Below are 21,967 nucleotides of genomic sequence, written 5' to 3' on the forward strand. Positions count from 1 at the left end.
TGCCTGTCACCCAGTCACCCCCACCCCCCGCCCTCTCCCCTTCCACCACCCCTAGTTCATTTCTCAGAGTTAGGAGTCTTTCATGTTCTGTCTCCCTTTCTGATATTTCCCACACATTTCTTCTCCCTTCCCTTATATTCCCTTTCACTATTATTTATATTCCCCAAATGAATGAGAACATACAATGTTTGTCCTTCTCTGATTGACTTACTTCACTCAGCATAATACCTTCCAGTTCCCTCCACGTTGAAGCAAATGGTAGGTATTTGTCGTTTCTAATGGCTGAGTAATATTCCATTGTATACACAGACCACATCTTCTTTATCCATTCATTTTTCGATTTCACAGTTTGGCTATTGTGGACATTGCTGCTAGAAACATCGGGGTGCAGGTGTCCCGGCATTTCATTGCATCTGTATCTTTGGGGTAAATCCCCAACAGTGCAATTGCTGGGTCATAGGGCAGATCCTTATGTCAACAGCACCTGGTTTCGTATCTCATGCATGGTTCATTTCCATTAATGCACCTATCTCCACATTAGTGGCCTGGGTCTGTGATACAGTGTGAGGAGGCCTCTTCTCCATCCAGCCTAGTGGCCACACAGGAGAACAGGAATGTCATCAAGGATATGCTTGTAAAGGTTGTCATGGTTCCTGGAGCATCTCCATGTGGGTCCTCATCCCGGTGGGTCCTTGCTCTGCCCATTTGGGGTTCCCTTTCATAGGTCAGGGAACTGAAGTCTCTTTTTTTTTTTTTTTGATTTCACATAGGTAGCATTTTTATTAAAATAATTATATTTTCTGAAACAAAAGATGAGAAGCGTAGCATTATTATATATTTTTGCAAATCTTTTTAATGTCCGACTTAATGAAGATAGTTGAATCTGTTTTTACTGAAGCATATGAAAAATAGCCTGCTTCAGAGACATTATTGGAAAGGGAGAAGCGTTTTCATATCGGAACTGAAGTTTCTGAGAAGCCAAAAAAGTACCCAAGAAAGTTGATGTCAATGGCTGGATCTGAATTCAGAACTTCAGTTTCCCAGTTGAGTTCTACCTTACGGGTATGGGGGCCAAGTGATAGAGTGCCTCTCTTAATTCTCTTTCTCTTTTTAAATATTTTATTTATTTATTTGAAAGAGAAAAAGAGAAAGAGAGAGAGAATAGGAGCAGAAGGAGAGGGACAGAAAGAGAAGCAGACTTCCTGTTGAGCAGGAAGCCTGACGCGGGGCTCCATCCCAGGACCCTGGAATCATGACCTGAGCTGAAGGCAGATGCTCAACCAACTGAGCCACCCAGGCGCCCCCTCTCTTAACTCTTAACTGTGGCTGGCTCCTCTGTCCCTACATCCATCCAAGGGAATAAAGGCATGAAGTCTCATTGTGCTTTTGGGGATCCCATCGTCTTCCACTCATAGGAGAATATGAACGTTTGGAGCAATACCTAGAGAAGATGCTTCTTAACCCTCCTGGTTGCCACAACTATGCAGATTTCAATTACAATAGTTATTTTTTTAAATTTTCATATTATTGTTTACTTTCATGTCTTTTAGTACTTCTTAAAAAGCAAGAATTTTTTCTTACATATGTTTTTACTGAAGTTCGATTTGTCAGCATCTAGTATAACCCTCCTGCTCATCCCATCAAGTGCCCTCCTCAGTGGCCGTCACCCAGTTACCCCGTCCCCCCCACCCATCGCCCCTTCCCCAACCCTTTGTTTCCCAGAGTTAGGAGTCTCTCATGGTTTGTCTCCCTCTCTAATTTCTCCCCCAATCATCATATGGTTTCACTCATAGGTAGAATATAAGAAATAGTGACAGGAATTTTAAGGGAAAGGAGGGGAACTCAGTGGGAACAATTACAATAGTTCTTTTGCTGTCTCTACCCTTTGTTAATCTCTTGAGTTTCCAAGGTGGGACTTATGTTTTCTTGCACCCCAAATGTCCCTACCACAGAGGGATACAGTAAGAGCCAGACTTGTTGAATCTAGTGAATGGGGGCAGATGAATGGTGGGATCTTGGGCGATAGCTGCTTGCCTGACTAGCACCTCGTAGCCATTGGATATCAAAGATACCTGATACTTATAGGACAGTCTACAGATTACAAAGAGTTTGCTTGAATCCATCATCCCGTAAGGCAAGCTGAGTTTCAATTCCAAAGATGTGGTCTCTCAATAAGAATGATTTTTTTCCTCTGTATTCACTTTCTCCTCGATTTTATACATGACTGGTGGCATCCTAAGTCATACTGTGAATTCTTATTTTTAAATACGAATTTGATGGGAGCACCTTGGTGCTTCTTCACATTAGTTGTTTTTTTTGGCAAGTTTCAAGAGTTTTGGAAAGTGCTTATTTCTGTTCTTTGCTCGTTTATATTTTGTGGTCTCAATATACTACTATTTTTCTTCCAGTTTTCATAAGCACAGTGCAGAGTAAAAAATGTAGTCACTGTAGGCCATAGTTGTGACAATTTTTCCTCCAAACTCACTGCTGTTTTAATTGTAGCTCAGGGTTTATTTTCATAAAGTATAGCATTTTTACATGGCCTTTTCCACTTATATCTCTTGAATATTTTCATTTGAGAGATTTCTTCAAACACTTTAAAGTGTCTTCCCTCTTAAAGAGACTTCGTAAAAAGGTAATCTAATTTAGCACACATACGTTGTTATGTTTTAAATTCTCACAGTTTACTTTTTATCTGGTGGTTGTTTTGATGCTGGTTATGAAGTGAGGTTCCAAGCTCATTTTTCCTCCCAAATATTATCCATCTTTCAATTCCACTTACTGGTTTATCTTTGCCATCTGTGTACAAGCACACACATACACACACACACACACACACAGAATCCTTTGTTTCATTTTACAGATAAGAACATTGGGACATAGAGAAGTAAATTAACAATTTTGAACTCAACCAGTTAGTTAGTGGAAGATCTAAGAGGAAAGCTCATTTCTGTGGATTCCCAATTCAGGGCTGTTTCATCTGTCTTACAATGCACTATCCTTATTTCCTTAGACACCATGATTTATGAGATCACTTATTTCCACCATCCCTAGAGCTGCATTATCCAATTGGGTAACTACCAATTACATGTAGCTATTGTGGCTAGTCTCAAATGAGATACATGGCAAACATCAAACACACTGGATTTTATTCTTACTTTATTTTATTTTTAAACACACCGGATTATAAAGACTTGGTGCAAAAAACAAGAATGTAAATATCTCAATACTCTTTATATTGATTACCCATTGAAATGATATTAGATATTTTGGATTGAATAAAATGTAGCACTGACATGAATTCACCTACTTTAAGTCTAATGTGACTATTAAGACAATAAAAATCACATACACATAGGCTTGTATTATGTTCCTAGACAGTGTTGGAAACTAGATTCTCAATTCTATGTGGGATTGTGGTTGTTTTGTTTTGCTTTCTCAGCATTTGATCTTAGCTATTAATGCTGTTCTCAGTAATAATAGATGCTCACTAAATATTGGTTAAATGAATGAATGTGAATATGTGAAGGCACAATGACAACCACACTCCCTTTTGAAAGGATCTGGTTTTCAAACATCATGTTGGCCAAGTTGCTTTCTCTCCTTCAAGCTTGAAGGGATTGGTTAGGCCACATGATAACCATCAAAAAGAGTCCCTTAGTCACTAGGGATGGATAGGGGACAATCCAGGAGGGGATATGAATTGAAGCCACGTGGGCCATCTGAGAACCCTAAGTTTCAAGAGTGAAATAAGCCTGTAGTTCTGATGGCACCTTGACTGATCACAGACAAATCTTAGGTTTCCACTTATGTCAATGCCTCTCCTTCTCTCTCTCTCTCTCTCTCTCTCTCTCTCTCTCTCTCTCTCCTCTGTTTCTCTCACTCCAAAGCTGGTATCACTCTGCATTCCAGCCCTTCTCCTCAGCTTCTCTCCCTCTCATTTTTTTAAAAATTTTTTTTATTTATTTATTCACAGAGACACAGGCAGAGGGAGAAGCAGGCTCCCTGTGGGAATCCCGATGCAGGACTCAATCCCAGGACCCCAGGATCATGCCCTGAGCCAAAGGCAGCTCAACCACTGAGCCACCCAGATGTCCCTCCTCAGCCTCTCTTTAAGCAAGCCCTGTACAACTGCATGCTCTTCTTCAGCCCCCCACCACACATGAAGGCTGGCAGTACAGTGGTTGGGGTGCAGGCTCAGGAGCTGAAGGACCCAGATGAATCTTATCCTTTCTTTGAATGAATCTTATCCTTTATCAGCTTTTCAATCATGGGAAAGTTTCTCTACCTCTCTCTGCCTCTTCTTCTTCATATATGGAATCAGCACTCTAGTAATTCTATAGTGTTTAGGACACTCTTGGACACAGCCCTTACTTCATAGATATTAGTTAACCCTTCCTGTTAGAAGATAGTAGAGCCACCTAGAACACATTCTAATCTGTAAACCACACTCACCTTTTTTGTTTATCTTTGATCTTCTCTGGGTCCCCTGAGCCACAACAGAGCATTTCATATTCTGTAGATCCCCCTAAATTCCCGGTTGGCACCAGGAAAGTCTAGTGAAGATAAGAAGAAGCACATGGCCACATGTCACCAGACAGGAAGCAGAGTTTGGCTGTGTGGGGGGTGACTGAAAAGACCCTATATGGGGAGGAGCAGACTTGAGATATTGCTAAAGCTCTGCTGCTAACTCACCTACCTGGCATTTCCTCTCTCTGGAAATCGGTTTCCTTATCTCTAAAAAAAAAAGGTGTTGAACCTGGTAAGTGTTTCCCAAAGTGTTTTCTGTAAAACTTGGGTCCAATCAGATGGTCCTTGAAAAATGACTTGTTTTAGTTTGGGTTCCCCCCTCAAAGCTCTGAGAAAAGGTTTTGGTGACAAGAGGATTAATCAGGAGTTGATCCCAAGAAGGACAACAAGGGCGAAGAAGTTGGATGAAGGAAATGGGAAAGCCACAGATGATGAACTATGGAGGGAACTTCCAGTGCAAGGAAGAGGGGCTCCATCTTCCTGGGATCCCTTGAAAGGCCAAAGAAAACACCCCATGGATTGTCCTACCAAGGGATGAAGAATCTGGGATATTTAACATCCGACTCTTGCACATTATTGTTTGAGGATTGTTCCAGGAAGTGTTGACTCTGCTCAGCTGAGAAAAGTCTCACGCAAGGAGAAAGAAGCTTCTTGAGGTCAGAAGCTTGTGGATCATACACAGACTGTCCATTGAGGCCCAGGTCACTCCAGGGGGACCACAGGGACATGCCCTTTCCATTTCCCTCGTGGAGAGGTGGATATGCAGCTTTGGGGGGGAGTCAAGGAAAGGGATAAAGACCTTGAAGTTGGTCAAAACCTTGTCACTCTGTGGCCATGTGACTCAGAGCAAGTTTCTGTTGTGTTAAACATCAGCTCCATAAGCATAAGAGGGTGGAAGTGAGGACTAAAAAGGACAAAAAACATACAGAACCCTCTTCCCAGTGCCTCACATGAGTTAAACACTCAATAAATATTACGTATTTTATTTTATCATTATTTTACCAAAGACTGTGCATTATTCCACAGGAAAGAAATTGGCACAACTGGGTTGAGCACCATGTCCCCAATGTGCTTATCCACAGATCCTTTCTTTTTAAAAAAGATTGAATGATTGATTGATTGATTGATTGATGAGAGAGAGAGATAGAGAGAGAGAGATTGAGAGCCTGAGTTCAGGGAGGGGCAGATGGAGAGGGAGAAACAGAGTTCTTGCTTAGCAGGTAGCCCAGCTCTGGGCTTGATCCCAAGACCCTGGGATTATGGCCTGAGCCAAAGGCAGATGCTTAACCAACTGAGCCACCCAGGAACCCTCCACAGGTCCTTTTTTATGCTACATGAGATGAAGCCTCAATTTCTTCCTGGTCTCTAAAGTATGGAGAAGATCCCTCCACTCCCGACAGGATACTAACCCAGCAATAAATCCAGAAATGGTGTTGGCTGGAAATTTGCTAATTTCTGGGGGAATCTCTCTGATGCCTTTTCATGAGAACACAGCTGTTCAGAGAACCCTAAGTGGGCATATCTCTCTGGCCATGCCAGCAGCTTCACCTGGTTTGGCCAAGGCACATTGAGTCACTGCTGTGCCATCGTTGAGAGAGAAACCTGTCCTTCTACCTGAATTTCTCTGTTTTTTGTTTTTTCTTTTCTTTTCCACGGGCATAGATGAAAATCAGGCAGTTTGGGTTTGTTTGTTGGTTTATGGTTATAATTAGAGAACACCTACCTGTAATGAGACTCACTCTTATGTGTGTCAGTAAAGGCTCCAAATCCATCAGTGTGGCCAACATATACTAATTGCAGGACCAAAGGTAAGTCTCCTAGTTTTGTGAGTCTTGCTGAATGAGAGCAATACCATGTACCTCTCTGAAGTTATTTGAGAGCTAAATAAGACAATAAGGCTCAAACACTTCAATCCTCCATTGTAAACTCTAAAGTTCCAAAGTAAATAAATAATTAAAATACTGGATCCACAAACAGTTTGTCCATGTGTCTAGAAAAACATGAAAGAGGTTGGCAGGAGAATGTGAGAGAGAGCCTTTTGAGGCCTTCTGGGTATATTGTTAGTTTTATTTTTGTTTTTTTTTTAAGATGTATTTATTTATTTTAGAGACAGAGAGGGAGCAGGATGAGGGGCAGAGGGAGAAGGAGTCTCAAGCAAACTCCCCACTGAGCGCAGAGCCCAACATAGAGCTCGATTTCACAACCTTGAGATTACGACCTGAGCCAAAACCAAGGGTCAGATGCTCAACCAACTGTGCCACTCAGACACCCAATATTGTGACCTTAAAAATGTATAGTGTGGAATGGGGGTTGCCAGAGGCATGGACTGAGGAAGAATAGGATGTTAGTGGTTAACGGGTATGGAGTGTCGGGTGTTCCAGTTTGGGAGGATGAAAAGGTTCTGGAGATGGATGGTAGTGATGGTTGCAACAACCTGAAAGTACTTAACGCCACTGAACTGCACATTGAAAAGTGGTTAAAATGGTATATTATGTTATGTATGTTTTATCACAATTTTTAAAATAAAATTTGCATTTCAAAAAAGAAGCACATACAGTGTGGAATATCTACTATGTCCCTCCAGAGGGTAGGGAGTAAATAGCGACCCAAGACCCACAGGACCCCTGATGGGGCTAGGCTCACCTTCTAGTGGGGAAGACAGGCCCTTGGAAGGAGCTTTATGATCCAGAAGAGAGGTGTTCAAATCCCAGACTCCTGGGGCTATGGATGCAAGGAGAAGGGATTCTGGGAATGATGTTTGTCTGGAAATGCTTCCTGGGCAGCGGCAGGGTCAGAGGGATGGATCTGGTTCTGACAGAGGGCAAAGCAGGTCTGGAAGCCAAGGCAGGACAGAGACGCCAGGGCACAGGCCTGAGCCAGAGACAGGTCCAGGGTGGTGGGCGGCGGGGGGGAAATGGTGACAGGTGAGGGGTGAGGGTCTGAAGGATGGGGCTGGAAAGACAGAAGCTCCAAGATGAGGAGGCCCATGAATCATTTCCCCCAGAGGCACTGGGAAGCTCGGGTAGGATTGAGGAAAGGGAATGACACATTCAAATGAGCCTTTCTGACAACTTACTGTGGCAGAGGCCGGAAGGACAGGTGAGAGTGACAGGGAGCAAGCTAGGCCACAGGAAAAGCTGGCAGGAGGGATCACAACACGGTGGTGCTGGGCCCTGCGGGGTGGCAGTGTCCTTGGATCCCAGGGAGCAGAGGCTGGTGTCCCTTCAGGACATGGAGTGAGGAGTCACAAACAGGACACAGATTCCTGGCTTGAACAACTTAGCAGATGGGCAACTTGACAAATATTTGCTGCCTGGCTGTTCAGGTGGGTCGATGGATGGAGAGTGCACTGCTTTTGAACCTTGGTGCATTTGAACACATTGCTCACCTTGAATTGTTCTAATCCCCCCTCAGTCCCTGGAAATTCATCTTGAGCCTTCTCTGACCCTCTCCTTCCAAGCTCGCTCATCGGGTGCCCATGGCATCCTGCCATTTCCTCTTTCTAAGCTCCCTTAAACTTGCCTACTCATCCCTCTGCCACTGCAGGCTTCAAGGAGAGGAGGGACTGTCTTTCCTCTGTGCTCCCAGAGTCCACCCGATGGACGACGGTAAATTAGTGCTTGTTGAATGGGCCGCGTGTTCACTTGGACTTCCAATTCACCAGATTATAAACCCCCAAGAGCAGGAGCCACACCTGTCTCGTTCACCATCCTGTTCACCGAGTCTGCCTGCTACAGAGGAAGTGTCTGATGGGGAGTATTTGACCTGGTTTAACTAGTAGGGCTGGCTTCATGCAAGGGTGGAATATGGCTTTTCTTAAAGGCTCCTATATGAAAAAATATATCTGAACAAAGCTTTGCTCCTACAAAACTTCCATAGAACAGTAAAGGGAAAGGAGAGAAAACGAGTTAAAATATCAGTGAGGGTGACAAAACATGAGAGACACTTAACTCTGGGAAACAAACAAGGAGTAGTGGAAAGGGAGGTGGGCAGGGCGTTGGGGTGACTGGGTGATGGGCACTGAAGGGGGCACTTGGAGGGATGAGCACTGGGTGTTATGCTAAAATGTTGGCATATTGAACTCCAATTAAAAATAATAATAATAAAAAAGGACTGTGGTGGGACAGCAAGGGAGAGCATCCTTCTACATCTTTCTTCCATGCACCTGTGAGAGGGAACTTGACCACTCAGGGCTTTGGGACTTAGCATACACACTCAGGCACTTCTTCCCTCCCTCCTTCATTCACTCGCTCATGCATTTATTCTTTCAACAATATCTTTCAATGTGGTCACAGAAGCCTGGGTGTTGGTTTGCTGGTTCCAGACACCATCCTCCACCAATGCAATGGGATGATGGCAAAGGTGACCATTGTCCCGAGGGTGTGGTTCTCTCCAAGATGTTCATTCAAAAGAGCACATAGGGAGAAGAAATGGGTAGGAAATAAAGGAAATATCAGAAAGGGAGACAGAACATAAAGACTCCTAACTCTGGGAAACGAACTAGGGGTGGTGGAAGGGGGGGGGGTGGGAGTGAATGGGTGACGGGCACTGAGGGGGGCACTTGACGGGATGAGCACTGGGTGTTATTCTGTATGTTGGCAAATTGAACACCAATAAAAAATAAATTTATTATTTAAAAAAAAAACAAAAGAACACATAAGAGATACATCATCTCTTTCTCAGACTTCTAAAGACCTATGTGAGCAGGAATAGTCCTGGAGAGTTATGGGAAGCAGGTGTCAGCCAGGGGGAGGCTCCTCTGTGAGCTCCCCGCCCCACTTCCTGCATGGGAGGAGCTTCCTCGTGTCTGGATGTGGATGTGGACGTGGCCAAAGCATTGCCTGGCCTTCTTCCACGTGGGCTACACATTGGGTTGGGTGAACTCTGAGTTCCATTCTAAGTTCCTAGAATCCTAAAAACAAATCTCTTGCAGGATTACTTTCCTCCAACCTATCCTTTATATTTTTTCAACTAATTTGTTAGCATCGCAAGTGGAGGAGCCACGTCTCATCAAGCCAGGACCATGGTCCAAAGACGTGAGATCTGAATCTTTGCCTGGCTTCTCACCAATCAGCTGTGTGACTACAAGTTAGTTATAGAACCTCTCTGAGGCTCATTTCCCCTTCTAAAGTGATGGGCCCCACACCTGCCATGAAAATGACCCAAGACGGTATATGTGAAAACTCCCAATACTCCCTCTGGTACAGAATGTGGGGTGAGTATCATGATTTATTGTTGACTCCCTGCTCCAACATTTTTGTCAAGTGACTTTGGAGAAAATAATAGAACCCCCTTTCATGCTTCCATTAATTGATGCATGCAAACCTCTTAGGACAATGTCTGGCACAGGTAAAGCACTAACATGTAAATGCTGGTAATAATTACTACCTGTAGTGTGAGCTTCTAACACTCTGCTCAGCCCCTGGCCTAGTTCTTCTTAGTGCCTCGTCATTACCAATCTTCACCTACCTTGTCCACCACCCGCCATCGTGCCTCCCCGTCTTCCCCAGGCTCCTGCTCCAGCACCCATACAGAGCCTGGGTCGTAGCAAAAGTCCAAGTCATCAATGGAGGGTAATGAAAACAGTGGCCTCTGTCACCCAATGCTTCACTTTACAGCGCTGGGTCCAGCTCGCCAATTGGATTTCCCAGAAGCACTGTGTGATCAAGTCCTGCCTCAGGCCAGAGCCCCCACACAGCTCTAGGGGGCGTGGTTCCCAGGTACTTGGCCGGGGGGGGGGGGGTGTCTCTGCAGATGTTGTGCAGTCTCAAAGCCCAACCTGTGGTGCAGGCCCCAGGGGGCAGGGAGCTCTGGGCCTCCAGGAACACCTAGGCCTGGTGCACAGTGCCTGGCTACCCAGCTCTTCTCTGTGATAAGTGAGGAAATCCTGGGAAGCCACAATAACCATTTAAACAGAGTTTCCGTGGCAATAAAATTTTCCAGGAAAATGTAAGATGCTGGCAGCCACATCTCGTTTCTGACTCTGCAGCTGGGGAGAGGCTGGTGCGGGCAGAGATAAGACAGGGAATGCTGGGGGAGTGTCTGGAATTCCAATTAGTTTTGGGTTTCTCCCAGGCTGGACTTCACCAACTCAGGGCTGACCTTGATTTGATTTGAAATATTTGGGCAAAGGGGTTTTGACATGAAGCTGTTTGTACTCAGTTTTCCTGTGGGAACCAAGTCCCTTCCATGGGTCTCGGAGGTCTTATTCCCTACCCGTCATGTGGCCTGGTAGGCCAGGCAACTGTGACAGTCTCCCAGGGAGATGCTGTAAAATACACCCAGAAGTGTGTTTGGGGAGCCGGATGTAGGGTGTGGGGGAGAGCCATGTATTTTGAAATGATTTGGATGGTAGGCAACATAAACCGACCCCCATGTGCTTAATAAGCCCTAAGAGATTCATTTATTAGAAGAATCCTGGCTAGGTCAGGGACTAAAGCAAGAGTTGAACGTCAAAGATACCCAGAGGGAGTGGACTCGAGTGGCTTGGGAAACCCTGCACAGCCGTGTCTGGGGCTCTCTCAGAGCAGGGGCTGCCACTGTTCTCCGTGAAGCGCCCCAGCATAAAGATCTTCTGCTCCAGGGCCCCGCTCAACTCCAACCTGGTGGTGCAAAAGCAGCCGTGGACCACAGCATGAATGAAGGAGCATGCCGGAAGACTTTATTTTATTTTTAATTTTTTAAAAATTAGACTAAACTTGGATTATTTATTTATTATTTTTTAAAATTTGTTAGTATTGAAGTTCGATTTGCCAACATATAGTATAACACCCAGTGCTCAACCCATCAAGTGCCCCCCTCAGTGCCCGTCACCCAGTTACTCCAACCCCCCTTCTGCAACCCTTTGTTCGTTCCCAGAGTTAGGAGTCTCTCATGGTTTGTCTCCCTCTCTAATTTTTCCCACTCAGTTCTGGAGAGCTTTATTTACAAAAACAGACAATTGGCCAGTTTGGTCCTTGGGCAGGGGGTGCTGCTCTCATGCCCCATTCTGGCCAAGGATGCACTGCCCAGTGTACTTCCCTCACAAGACTCTTCCCCTCCCTACTCTGGGACTTCACCCCAGGTCCTCACAAGGGGGATCCTGATTGGTGAGCACTGGGCAGTGATTCGGTAGCGGGTCTAAGCCAATCAATTCACTGACACACCACTGACCAGGTGGTGATTGGCTCAGGTTGGTCCAATTGATACGGGAGAGCTTGGTTCTTGTCTCACCAAGTGGAAGAATGGATCTCTTGGATACAGGAGAATGAGTAAAGGGCTAGGAGTTTATTGAGTAAAGATACAGAGAAAGCTCTCAGAAGTGAGAGGGATCTGGACAGGGTTGCCACTGAGGGCTTGGAGGGTTGGTCTTTTATTGAGAGCCTAATCAGGGAACCTAAATCCTTTTAACATATCCACTGATATCACCATTGAGTAAGGGCTAGTGATAACATCTTTAGTGGCTTACTTCCTTTTTAGAGTCTGATGATTTTTTGTTGGTCACAGATGACTGTCATCAAAAAGACGCCCTCCCTGCCCACACCCAGGGCAGGGTGGTCTGGCTTGTTCCCTTATCTCTGGTTTCCTTACACCTCAGCATTTGGGGGATTTTTGTGAGCCTGCTTCAGAGGCCCCCTACCTAGCCCTGCGTAGCCTCATTTGTCTGTAACTCCACCAAAGTGAAGAAGGGGCTTTGCTTGTGGAAAAGGATGGAAAGGCCTCTTATCTTTCCCACCCTCCTGCTCCTCTGTCCTTTACCGTATTTCTACATTTTCCCCTCTCCCTCTCTTAAGTCTTTGTCTCTTTTGCCTTCCCTCCTTCACCCTCCTTCCCTTCTTCCCTCACCCCTCCCTCACTTGTACAGGTATAAGTTGATATCTTTGAAGGAGCTCTTGGGCTTTGAGGTTTTCATAAACCAGGATCCAGGGCTTGTGTCCACAGCCCTTTCTACTTTGAGTTACTTCAAACTGAGACTGATCTGTGTTCTGAACCTTTACTACCTGCTGAGTGGCAGTGCGTCCAAAGCCTTGGGGGCATAGAGATGAGCAAGCCCCTCCCCACATCCCCAAACAGCTCATGGCTGATGAGAAAGATGGATACACAACCAAGAAAATCACTATACAGTGTGACACAGCAAGCAGTAGGTTTGAAGAGCAGGCCTTGTCTTGGTGTAGACAGGGTGGCCCGAGGCTGCAAGAAGGAGGAGGCCCCAGACCATCTGACTGCAAGGAAGAGACAGTACCGAGTTTGGAGGGAACTGGTGTTGGACAGGAGTGCATGCAGGGACAAGTAAATGTGGTCACAGAGGGTGGGGAACTCTAGCATGTTCAGAGTTAGCTCTTCAGATCCTCCACCCGTTTTGTCCACCTTCTACTCCACCTGACTCAGACACCTGGGCTTCTTTAGAATGATTGATGGAGAGAGGAGCCTCAGCGCTGCTGGAACCATAGGCAGCAGGTGCTGGGAGCAACCCACCCGGGCAGAGCCCAGTGATGGAAGAATAAGCAGTCGGCCCTCCAGGACACATGTCTCTAGGCCTCATGGACAATCCTCAGGTCTTTGCCTGAGGCACTTCCGTGCTGTTCTATAGCCTTCTGGACTCCTTAACGGGCAGTCTGAGGCTAGATTGATGTCAATCAAATAGACTTGCCTTCCAATTCTAACTCAGAGACATCTCCTTCTTGTGACCTTGGACAAGTCACTTTACCTCTCTACATTCATTTAGCTTGTTTAGCCAATGGGGCTAATCTTCAGGCCTATGGGTCTGGAGAGCATGGGTATCGAGTGTCTGGCATACAGGATGTGCTCAGGAGATATAAGATGGTGATATTATCAGCCCAATAAGACAGGCGTCAGGATGAGAAGGGGCCCAATGGAAGCACAGGATTTCTGGGGCAGGTGGATGGGCAGCCCATGTGGAAAGGGGTGGAGACTCCTGTCTACTCCCTTGGGCTGCTCAAGTCATTGGCTAACCCAAACATGCCCTAGATTCTTTGATTTTCTCCTAACATGGCAGGACCAACCCACACACCCACCCCTGGAAAAACAGGTGCCCTTTGAACCTTGGGCTCCTGCCCAGGCCCCACCAAAGTGCCTGAACGCTGGAGCTTCCACCACTTACTGTGTGTATCTGTTTAAAAAGTAGATCTTTTAAAAATCATTAATTATTAATATATGAATTGACGTATCTGTTTTAAAAACTAAGCCCAATACTATTTTTGAAAACAGTTTAGCTGACCTGGAATGTCCTGCACTTTGGAAGAAGGCTCTGCCTTGGTTGGCTTAGTTGGCAGGTTTCACAAAACCTTAATTTTCTTTTCTCCTACTCTCTCCAAATCTTCAGTGAATGGCCTCTGGGCAAAGACATTGTCTTGTGCATCTTGGGCACTTACGGTTTTAAGATCAAGAGCCTATTTGATGTTTGGAGGAGGAGAGCCCCCAGGGAGTGATTTGTTTTTTATCATTGAGTCTGTCTCCAGTACTCGTGTGTGATGTGTTTTCACAAGCACAGGGTCACCCTGGCCGGCTTCAGCCTCTGCAGATGCAGCATCTGACCAACCCCGAAAGGGAGCAGAGCCTCAGCTGCCCAGATGGCCAGATGGATCCTAGGAGAGAGCAAAGTCTCCATCCAAACTGTTCATTTGTGGCCAGATGTGTGAAAAGGGGTGGGACTCAGGGCGATGGGAATTCAGGTACTGAATGGTGTGATTGGGGCTCCCAAGGGACTGCCTCTTGGAGCAGTTGCCTCCATCCTCACATATTCGTGGTGGGAAGAGCACAAAGCTTGAAGGGAGGATTCCCTGGGATGGGTACACAGCCTCCAAACCTCAGGGTCATGACTGGAGAAGCAAGGGTCAGAGCCTCCATCCTCAGGAGGGCTCCCAGGAATAAGTAGCTAGCATGACTTGGAACAGGGACGTAGGTCAGCCCGCAGCCCTTCTCTCTAAGGTGGCTTTGACTGAGCATGGGGTTCCAGGTGACAACAGCCTGGCTGTTTCCAGGACAGTAAGACAAGGGCCTCCATGGCAACTGAGTGTCTCATGCTGCACCTTTATGGCAGGAGCTCTGGGTGAGAGTTGTGGCATCTCTGGGAAACAAGAATGGCTTCAGAGCCCCAGATTCAGAGAGGAACTGGCTCAGGGCTTGGGGCCAGTAGACGACCATCATGGGGAGGCACCCAAACTGCCTTAGGTGACCTTGTAACCAGCCTTTCTTCCCCAGGTATTTATTCAATGAGCAGAGTCCTGGGCAACCCCTGAGAGCTGGGAGGCTCAGAGATGAGCCAGGCATGGCCCCTCCTATAGATATCTCAGGTCACTGGTTGCCTTATATAGCTATTTGGGCATCTGAGAAGTGTTCCCCTCTTCTAAATTGATACGCCATGAGTTGAATCTCCTTGTGCAATGGATTCTGCTTTAGAAACTAGAGACACAGTAAATAAAGCCCACTCCCTGCCCCGGGGGTGCTCCTATTCTGGGAGTACAGGTGGCTGCTGAGCAAGAGGCCTTGTCAAAAAGAAACTCGAGGGGCATCTAGGTGGCTCAGTGGTTTAGTGTCTGCTTTTGGCTCAGGTCATGATCCCAGGGTCCTGGGATTGAATCCAGCATCAGGGTCCCCATGAGGAGCCTGCTTCTCTCTCTGCCTATGTCTCTGCCTATCTTGGTGTCTCTCATGAATAAATAAATAAATAACATCTTAAAAAAAAAGGAAAAAGAAACTCGAAACCCTTTGGCACGATGTTCAAAATCTTTAACAATCTGGCTCAACCTGCTTTTCCCCATCTTTCCTTTTCCAGCCTGCCCAATCCCCCTGACAGGGCCCCACCACCCTCTTGGGCCTGGAATGTTCAGGCTTCAGAGCTCTGCCCTGCTGGTCTCTCTACAGGGAGACTGCTTTCCCCTGGACTCAGTTCACTTAGATCATCCTTACCGTTGAAGGTCAACGGCTGACATCAGCAGCTTATTATACATGTCGAACAGTGGGGCTCAGCCTTTTGGGCACTTGACCATTTATCGGATTTTTGAGCTTCCACCAATGTAGGGGAATACAGACAGTCTGCTCCTCTCCAGCTAGGGAGTTGGCACACACCTGTGTCTCTGATTTAAAATTAGTCTGCAATGTTTCATTGGTGGGTTGGAGGATCAGGAGTGGGAGATAAAAGGAACTCACTTTTACTGATCACAGACTCTCTGCCAGATCCGGCAGGGTCCCCTTCCCTTTGTATGGTCATAGACTGCCCAGGTTAAAATTCAGGCTTTGCCAGCTTCCAGCTGTGTGACCCTGGGCAACACCATACATCCCCGCTCTCCAGTCTTCTCATCTGTAAAATGGGAAGCATAACAGTGTAGATAGACCTTGTGATTTTTACATTAGTTCGTGCATTTTTAGGAATCTTAGATGTGAAATAGGCGCTAGTGGTTATATAATGATCCTCAATGTCACCATCACAACGTCCTTATTTTTCACTCCTCTGAAGATGCTTGGTCTCGTCTCTGTCTTGCAGGTGGTCCAAGGCTCCTAGAGAGCCGGTCACATGTCCAGAGACCAGAGACTTGGGGAGGGCATGGCAGAGTCAGGTTTCAAAGCCAGAGCACTCGGTGCATTGTGACACACACCACTTGGGCTGTCTATTCCCGCGGATTCCACCTCCCGCGCTCTCAGGCGGTGTCAGCTCAGGTTCTGGGTTTGCTCTGTGGCTCTTTGCTTCTGTAATGAGGTCTCTGTCAATTACCCACCCCTGCCTCGACTGTCTCCAGGGCAGTGCTGGCCAATTGTGCTGTCAAGCCCGGGTCTGGTCAGGCGTCTCAATTTGGGCAGCTATTCAGTGGTCAATCACAATCTAAAACAGAGACAGCAGGGCAGCCTTATGCCCGGTGATTTCTGGAGACCAGCCAGCCCCAGCTCCCAATAAACACACTCAATCTCTCAGCATGGAGTTTTCCAGCAGACATTTCATGCTAGGCCAGCCTAGTGCTAATTATAATTGGTTCTGGCTAGTTCCCGCAGGAGCTGTTAAATTCTTTATTTGCCCACTTTTTGGGGTTGTTTTCTCTCTTTGAGAAAGAACCCTTGCATCCCTGGGGAAAAAAAAAAAGAGTATCTCCCCTGATCCATGCTAGAACATATCCTCTTACCATGGTCCCATCTCATCGCAGCCATCAGCAGTCTCTGTAAGTGGACAGTTTTTTGATCTACTAGAATATCACTGCTGGTCATTGGTGTGGTAGCCCGATGGCGTGTGCCTGATTTCTTTGATTGACCTCCAGCTTGGGGGTTCCAGACATCAGACTGTCTGTAGGGAATACTCACTGGCAAACCAACCTTCTCTTTGATAAGGACTAGCCAGGGAAGCCCTGCCAAGTTATCCTTGTGGTGTGTACAAGTTTATTCAGAAGGTTATGGGGTTCAACACATGCCATCACAGGGCTGAAATGTGTTGATTTAGGACTTGCCTTTCAGCTGGCTGTGGCTTCTCATCAGCCAGGATCTTAGACCACATGGGGTAACTAGGCTCTCCTCTACAGTTATAAAACACTGGTCACATCCATTATCTTATTTGGTCCTGGGAGTAAGTCTTTGAAGTAAGGGTTGTTATTTTCTCTGATTACCAGATGAACAAATGGGGTTCAGAGAGTGGTTAAGTAATTTGCCCCTGGCTACACAGTTATGACATGCAAAGGATTAGAACTTGGCATTAATTGGATGTCAAGCCTCTTGCTCTTTCTGTTTTATTTTCACTTGTTTATTCTAAACTGTTTATTGGGTGCCTATCAGACAGTAATCTAGGCACCTGGAAGTCCAGCAGCCATGAACTGGTTTCTCCGTGGCAGGAGATAGCCACCAACAACCTCAACTGGAAAGTGGTCCTGCAGCGGCTGTTGGAAGCATAAACTGGGACAGCTTCCATGGAAGTCAGTTGGGCGATAACTCTCGAAATGTAAAATGCACTTTCCCTTTGATCCAGCACTTTGGCTCCTAGGTAATTTATCCCACAGGCGTACTAGCACATATGCAAAGCCACTGATCTCTGTACGAGCGTATTCATGGCATCGCTGAACTAGGAGAAGAGTGGAAACAGCTGGAATGCCCATCTCGGGGGCTGATTAGGTAAAACATGGCACATCATAGGCATTCAAAAGAGGAAAGCAGTCCAAAAACAGGTGATTGATAGCTAGCTAGCTAGTTATAGAAATAGATGAAATGACATCTAAAGTATTTTATCAAACGAAAGAAGCAACTCCTAGAAGAGTGCATGCAGGGTGCTACCATTTAATTATGGGGAAGCTTGAAGGAAAGAATGGGTGTTCTTTATGGCATAAAGCACATTGGGAAAGATTCTGAGAAAGTGGGACCCACAATTTCCCACCAGGACAATTGAGATGGCTGGAGAAAGGAGACAGAGAAAAATCTTTCCCTCTTTTTCCTGTGCATGGCCTTTTGTATAACTTGGATGCATGTGCAGTGTGTGTTCCAGAATATATAGTCAGTGAAAGAAAGGCCAATGTGAGAGTGACTGGTGGCAGGCCACGAAAGATCTCCTTGTGGATTTGACATTTAAGTGGAAATCCAGATAAGAGAAGGGAATTGCTGGTGATAGACTGTAAAGGCAGAGGGAGCAGCTAGTGGAAGGCCTGACCTAAGGAGACTGACAGGAGGCCAGTGAGGGGCTGAGGGGCTGAAGGGAGATGATGAGCAGGATGGTGAGTCTAGAGATGTAGGCACACATCAGAATATGCCGGGATTTTGTCAACTAGCGTAAAGAGCTGAGATTTTACCTGAGGATGATAAGAGGTCACTGGACTTGAAGCAGGCAGTGGCCAGGCTGATGATTGCTCAGCTGGAAGAGAGAGTGGGAAGGGGTAGAGCAGAAGCAGGAAAAGCAAAGGGAGGCTGCCTGCGTCCGTTGTCGGGATTGAAGACGGTGGCTTGACCAGGGCGGTGGAGGTGAAGATGAGGACAGATTTGGATTAGGTTTTGGATGAGACCCACTGGACTTGGTGACCATGGAGTGCATCATCGGGACACAAGTAAATCTCAAAGATAATTTTTAATGTGAAAAATTTGACTGAAGAACATGGTACCACACACTGTGGTGAGGAATCCTGGGAAAGAGCAGACTTGGAGGGGAATCGGTTGTTCCATTTTGACCTCATGACCCTTGACATTCCTACTGAGATCATGTTGGGATGTCCAATAGACATTTGACTGAGTGGTTTTGGGATCTGGTAGAGGTAAGGGCTGGAAACAACATCTTGAGTGTTAGAAGTAATTGGATGACACTTACACAACCAGATAAGAGAGGGTTTAAGGAAGTAAGAACCCTAGGTGTCTCCAACTTCTCCAAGTGAAGCAGAAGAGCAAGAATGAAGAAATGATACTGAGGGTGGGGGAGGAGCAACCAGTGAATTAGGAGGAGAACTCGGAAACTGTGGTCTCGAAGAAGCCAAAAGAAAGAAGTGATTCAGGAAAGAGACAGTGTTCATCTGGGTCATCTTCAGCTGAGTGGTATTTGGTGACCCTGCAGGGAACACTATTGATGGGGTAACAGGAACAGAAACCCAACCATATGACCTGAGAGGAGAACATGGGGTGATCAAATGGAGCTGGACCTGAAAGACTGTTTCTAATTGTCCTTGGGAAAAGTTAGAGAAGGAGACAAACCATGAGAGACTCCTAACTCTGGGAAATGAACAAAGGGTTGTGGAAGGGAAGGTGTGGGGGGGTTGGGGTGACTGGATGACAGGCACTGAGGAGGGCTCTTGATGGGATGAGCATTGGGTGCTAAACTATATGTTGGCAAATCGAACTTCAATAAAAATGAAAAAAAGAAAAGGGAACAGATAAATGGGATGAGCTAGATGTAATGTAGGGCCAAGGAGAATTCTTGTTTGTTTTATTTTTAAATTATAGGACATACTAGAGCATTTGGCATGCCAATGGGAGTGATCCAGTAGAGAAGGAGCAATTGGGGAAAACACAAAAAGGAGGATATAATTGCAGGAACAAAGTCCTTGAGTGGATGAGGGTAGATGAGGTCTAGAACACAAGTGGAAGGCTCACTTGTAGGGACCAGAGGCACTTTTCTGTTTTTTATAAAAAGATGAATAGAGAGAGCATGTGGGCAGGTGTTTGGTATGAGTAAAGGAAAGATGAATGAGACTTTAACAATTCTTTCCCTATTCTCCATGAATAAAAAATATATTTTACCTATAAGTGAAAGATCAGATGAAGTAATAATCTGAGAATGGAGTGGAGGGAGGAGGTGGAGTAGGGCTTTAATAAGAGGGAAAATGTGGAAGTGTCACTTTGGAAAGTAGAAAGAGTGATAGAGTAGCAGGCACGTTTTGCATGTTGGTTTTTGAAATATGAAGCTTTGAATTTAAAGTGAGATCAGTCAGCAAGGTGGTATGTTTTTCTTCAGCAATAATCAGCTTCTCTGGCGTAGGCCACTGCATGGGTGAAGAAGTGAGTTAATGAGGTTTGGGCCTTGACTGGGTAAGAATAATGGGGGAGGAAGTGGTGGCAAATGAGCTAGGGTGTTTTCCAGCAAGCGGTTCCAGTAATGAACCATGGTTTCTGACTAAGTAGCATTTTAAAACATAAAATGATAAACTGATTGAGGTTAATGAATTCTTCAACAATTGTTGCAACGGACATACTCGTACTACTAGGAAGTGATAGGGAGCGTGCAAGGCAGCTTGGAATGGATGGCAGGTGGGTGCAGCTATTGGTAAGACAAGGTCAAGACTATGACCACAGAAATGTGTAGAGAAAAACCACAGGAGTGGGGGAGGAGAGAGGAACAGATTATTGGAGGTGAAGTCAAGATTGTTAGTGGCTCATATGCATGGATATCAAATCTGCATGAAAAATGATGAAATTGAAGAAAGGGAAGACAGTGATCCAGGAACTAGTTATTAATGAATAAATGGAATAAGAGAGAGTCAGCAAGGTGACATGGTAACCTACAGCAATGTTCAGCTGCTCAGGTATGGGCCAGAGCATACATGAAGCAATAAATTGATGAGGTTTGGGTCTTGATCAGGTAAAAATGATGTTGAGGAGGCAAGAGAGTTATGATTGTTCTCAGGGAAGTGGTTCTGGCAATGAGCTATGGTTCCTGAGTCATGTAAGGAAGAAAGTAGGCATGAGTGACAACAGAGGAGCACCAGAGAACGGTGGATGCTATTGGTGGACTTTGAATGAATCAAGGTTTTTGAAGATGGGGTTTCAAGATATTGAAGAAATAATAGAGTAGGAAGTGGACACCCAACCCCATCACCTCTCAGGTCTGCGCAAAGTGCTAGAGAGCGTGGCAAAATGTCACCTGCCTACTTGGGGCTTATGGTCTAGCTGGTAGGCCTCACATAGATCAGTGACTACCAGAGTCTTGACCACTAAACAGCAGGGTACAGGGCACAGGGCGTCATAAAGGTTTGAACAGGGACACCGGAGCTTGACTCAGTTCTGGCCTTTCGTATTTATTACATGGATGGCTTCTCAGCTTTTTTTTTTTTAAGCATAATGATTTTATTCACTTATTCATGAGAGGCACAGAGAGAGAGAGGCAGAGACATAGACAGAGGGAGAAGCAGGCTCCATGCAGGGGGAGCCCAATGTGGGACTCGATCCCGGGACTCTGGGATCACTCCCTGAGCTAAAGGCAGATGCTCAACTGCTGAGCCTCCCCGGTGTCCCACTTCTCAGCCTTCTATTGCAATCTCTCTCTCATGTCCCCTCCCCTACCACTCGTACTCATTGATTCATTCATATTATCTTTCTTTCTCCAATAGAATAGAAAGGTCTTCAAGGGAAGGGAATGCATGGATGCATAGTTTGCCTTCCCTACAGAGCCAAGAACCACAAAGTCAGGTATGAAGATCTATTTTAAATTGGTCTATCAGCCATGATGTTGGTGGCAAATGACAGAAAGCCATCGGTCTGCCTCAGGGGAGAAATGGAATAACGGCCTCAGAAGACTGGGAATTTTGCAGGATGCATCTGGCTTCAGGCACGTCTCTCTCCTGGGAGCCAGTATGACTTTCACTGGGCATTTGTCTCTGCTGCTCTGTCAGGACTGGCTCAGTGTCAGACAGTTTCTCCTGAGGGGGGCCACCCGCAGCCCCAGGCTTCTGCACCAGTAAAATGGCAGCCCTGTGGGCAGAGAGCCCTCTCCCAGTGGCCACACAGCATTCCTGTGGCTGACACCATTGGTCTTCCTTGGATCTTATGCCTGGGTGTGAACCCAGGCTGGGGGGATGGCTTCTCTGACGGACTGGGTTGTGAGCTCACTTTGAAGCCAGAGAATCAATGGAACCTATCAAGCCTCATGACAAAAAGCCTGGAAGAAGTTTTCTCAAAAGAATATCGAGGTGCTCTTCCTAAAGAGAGCAGAGGCTACCTGCTGGGCAGGCAAAAACACCAGGTGTCCATACACGAGGAGCTACAAGAGAAGCTA

This window comes from Canis aureus, chromosome 14 (assembly GCF_053574225.1).
Source record: "Canis aureus isolate CA01 chromosome 14, VMU_Caureus_v.1.0, whole genome shotgun sequence".
Classification (NCBI taxonomy): domain Eukaryota; kingdom Metazoa; phylum Chordata; class Mammalia; order Carnivora; family Canidae; genus Canis; species Canis aureus.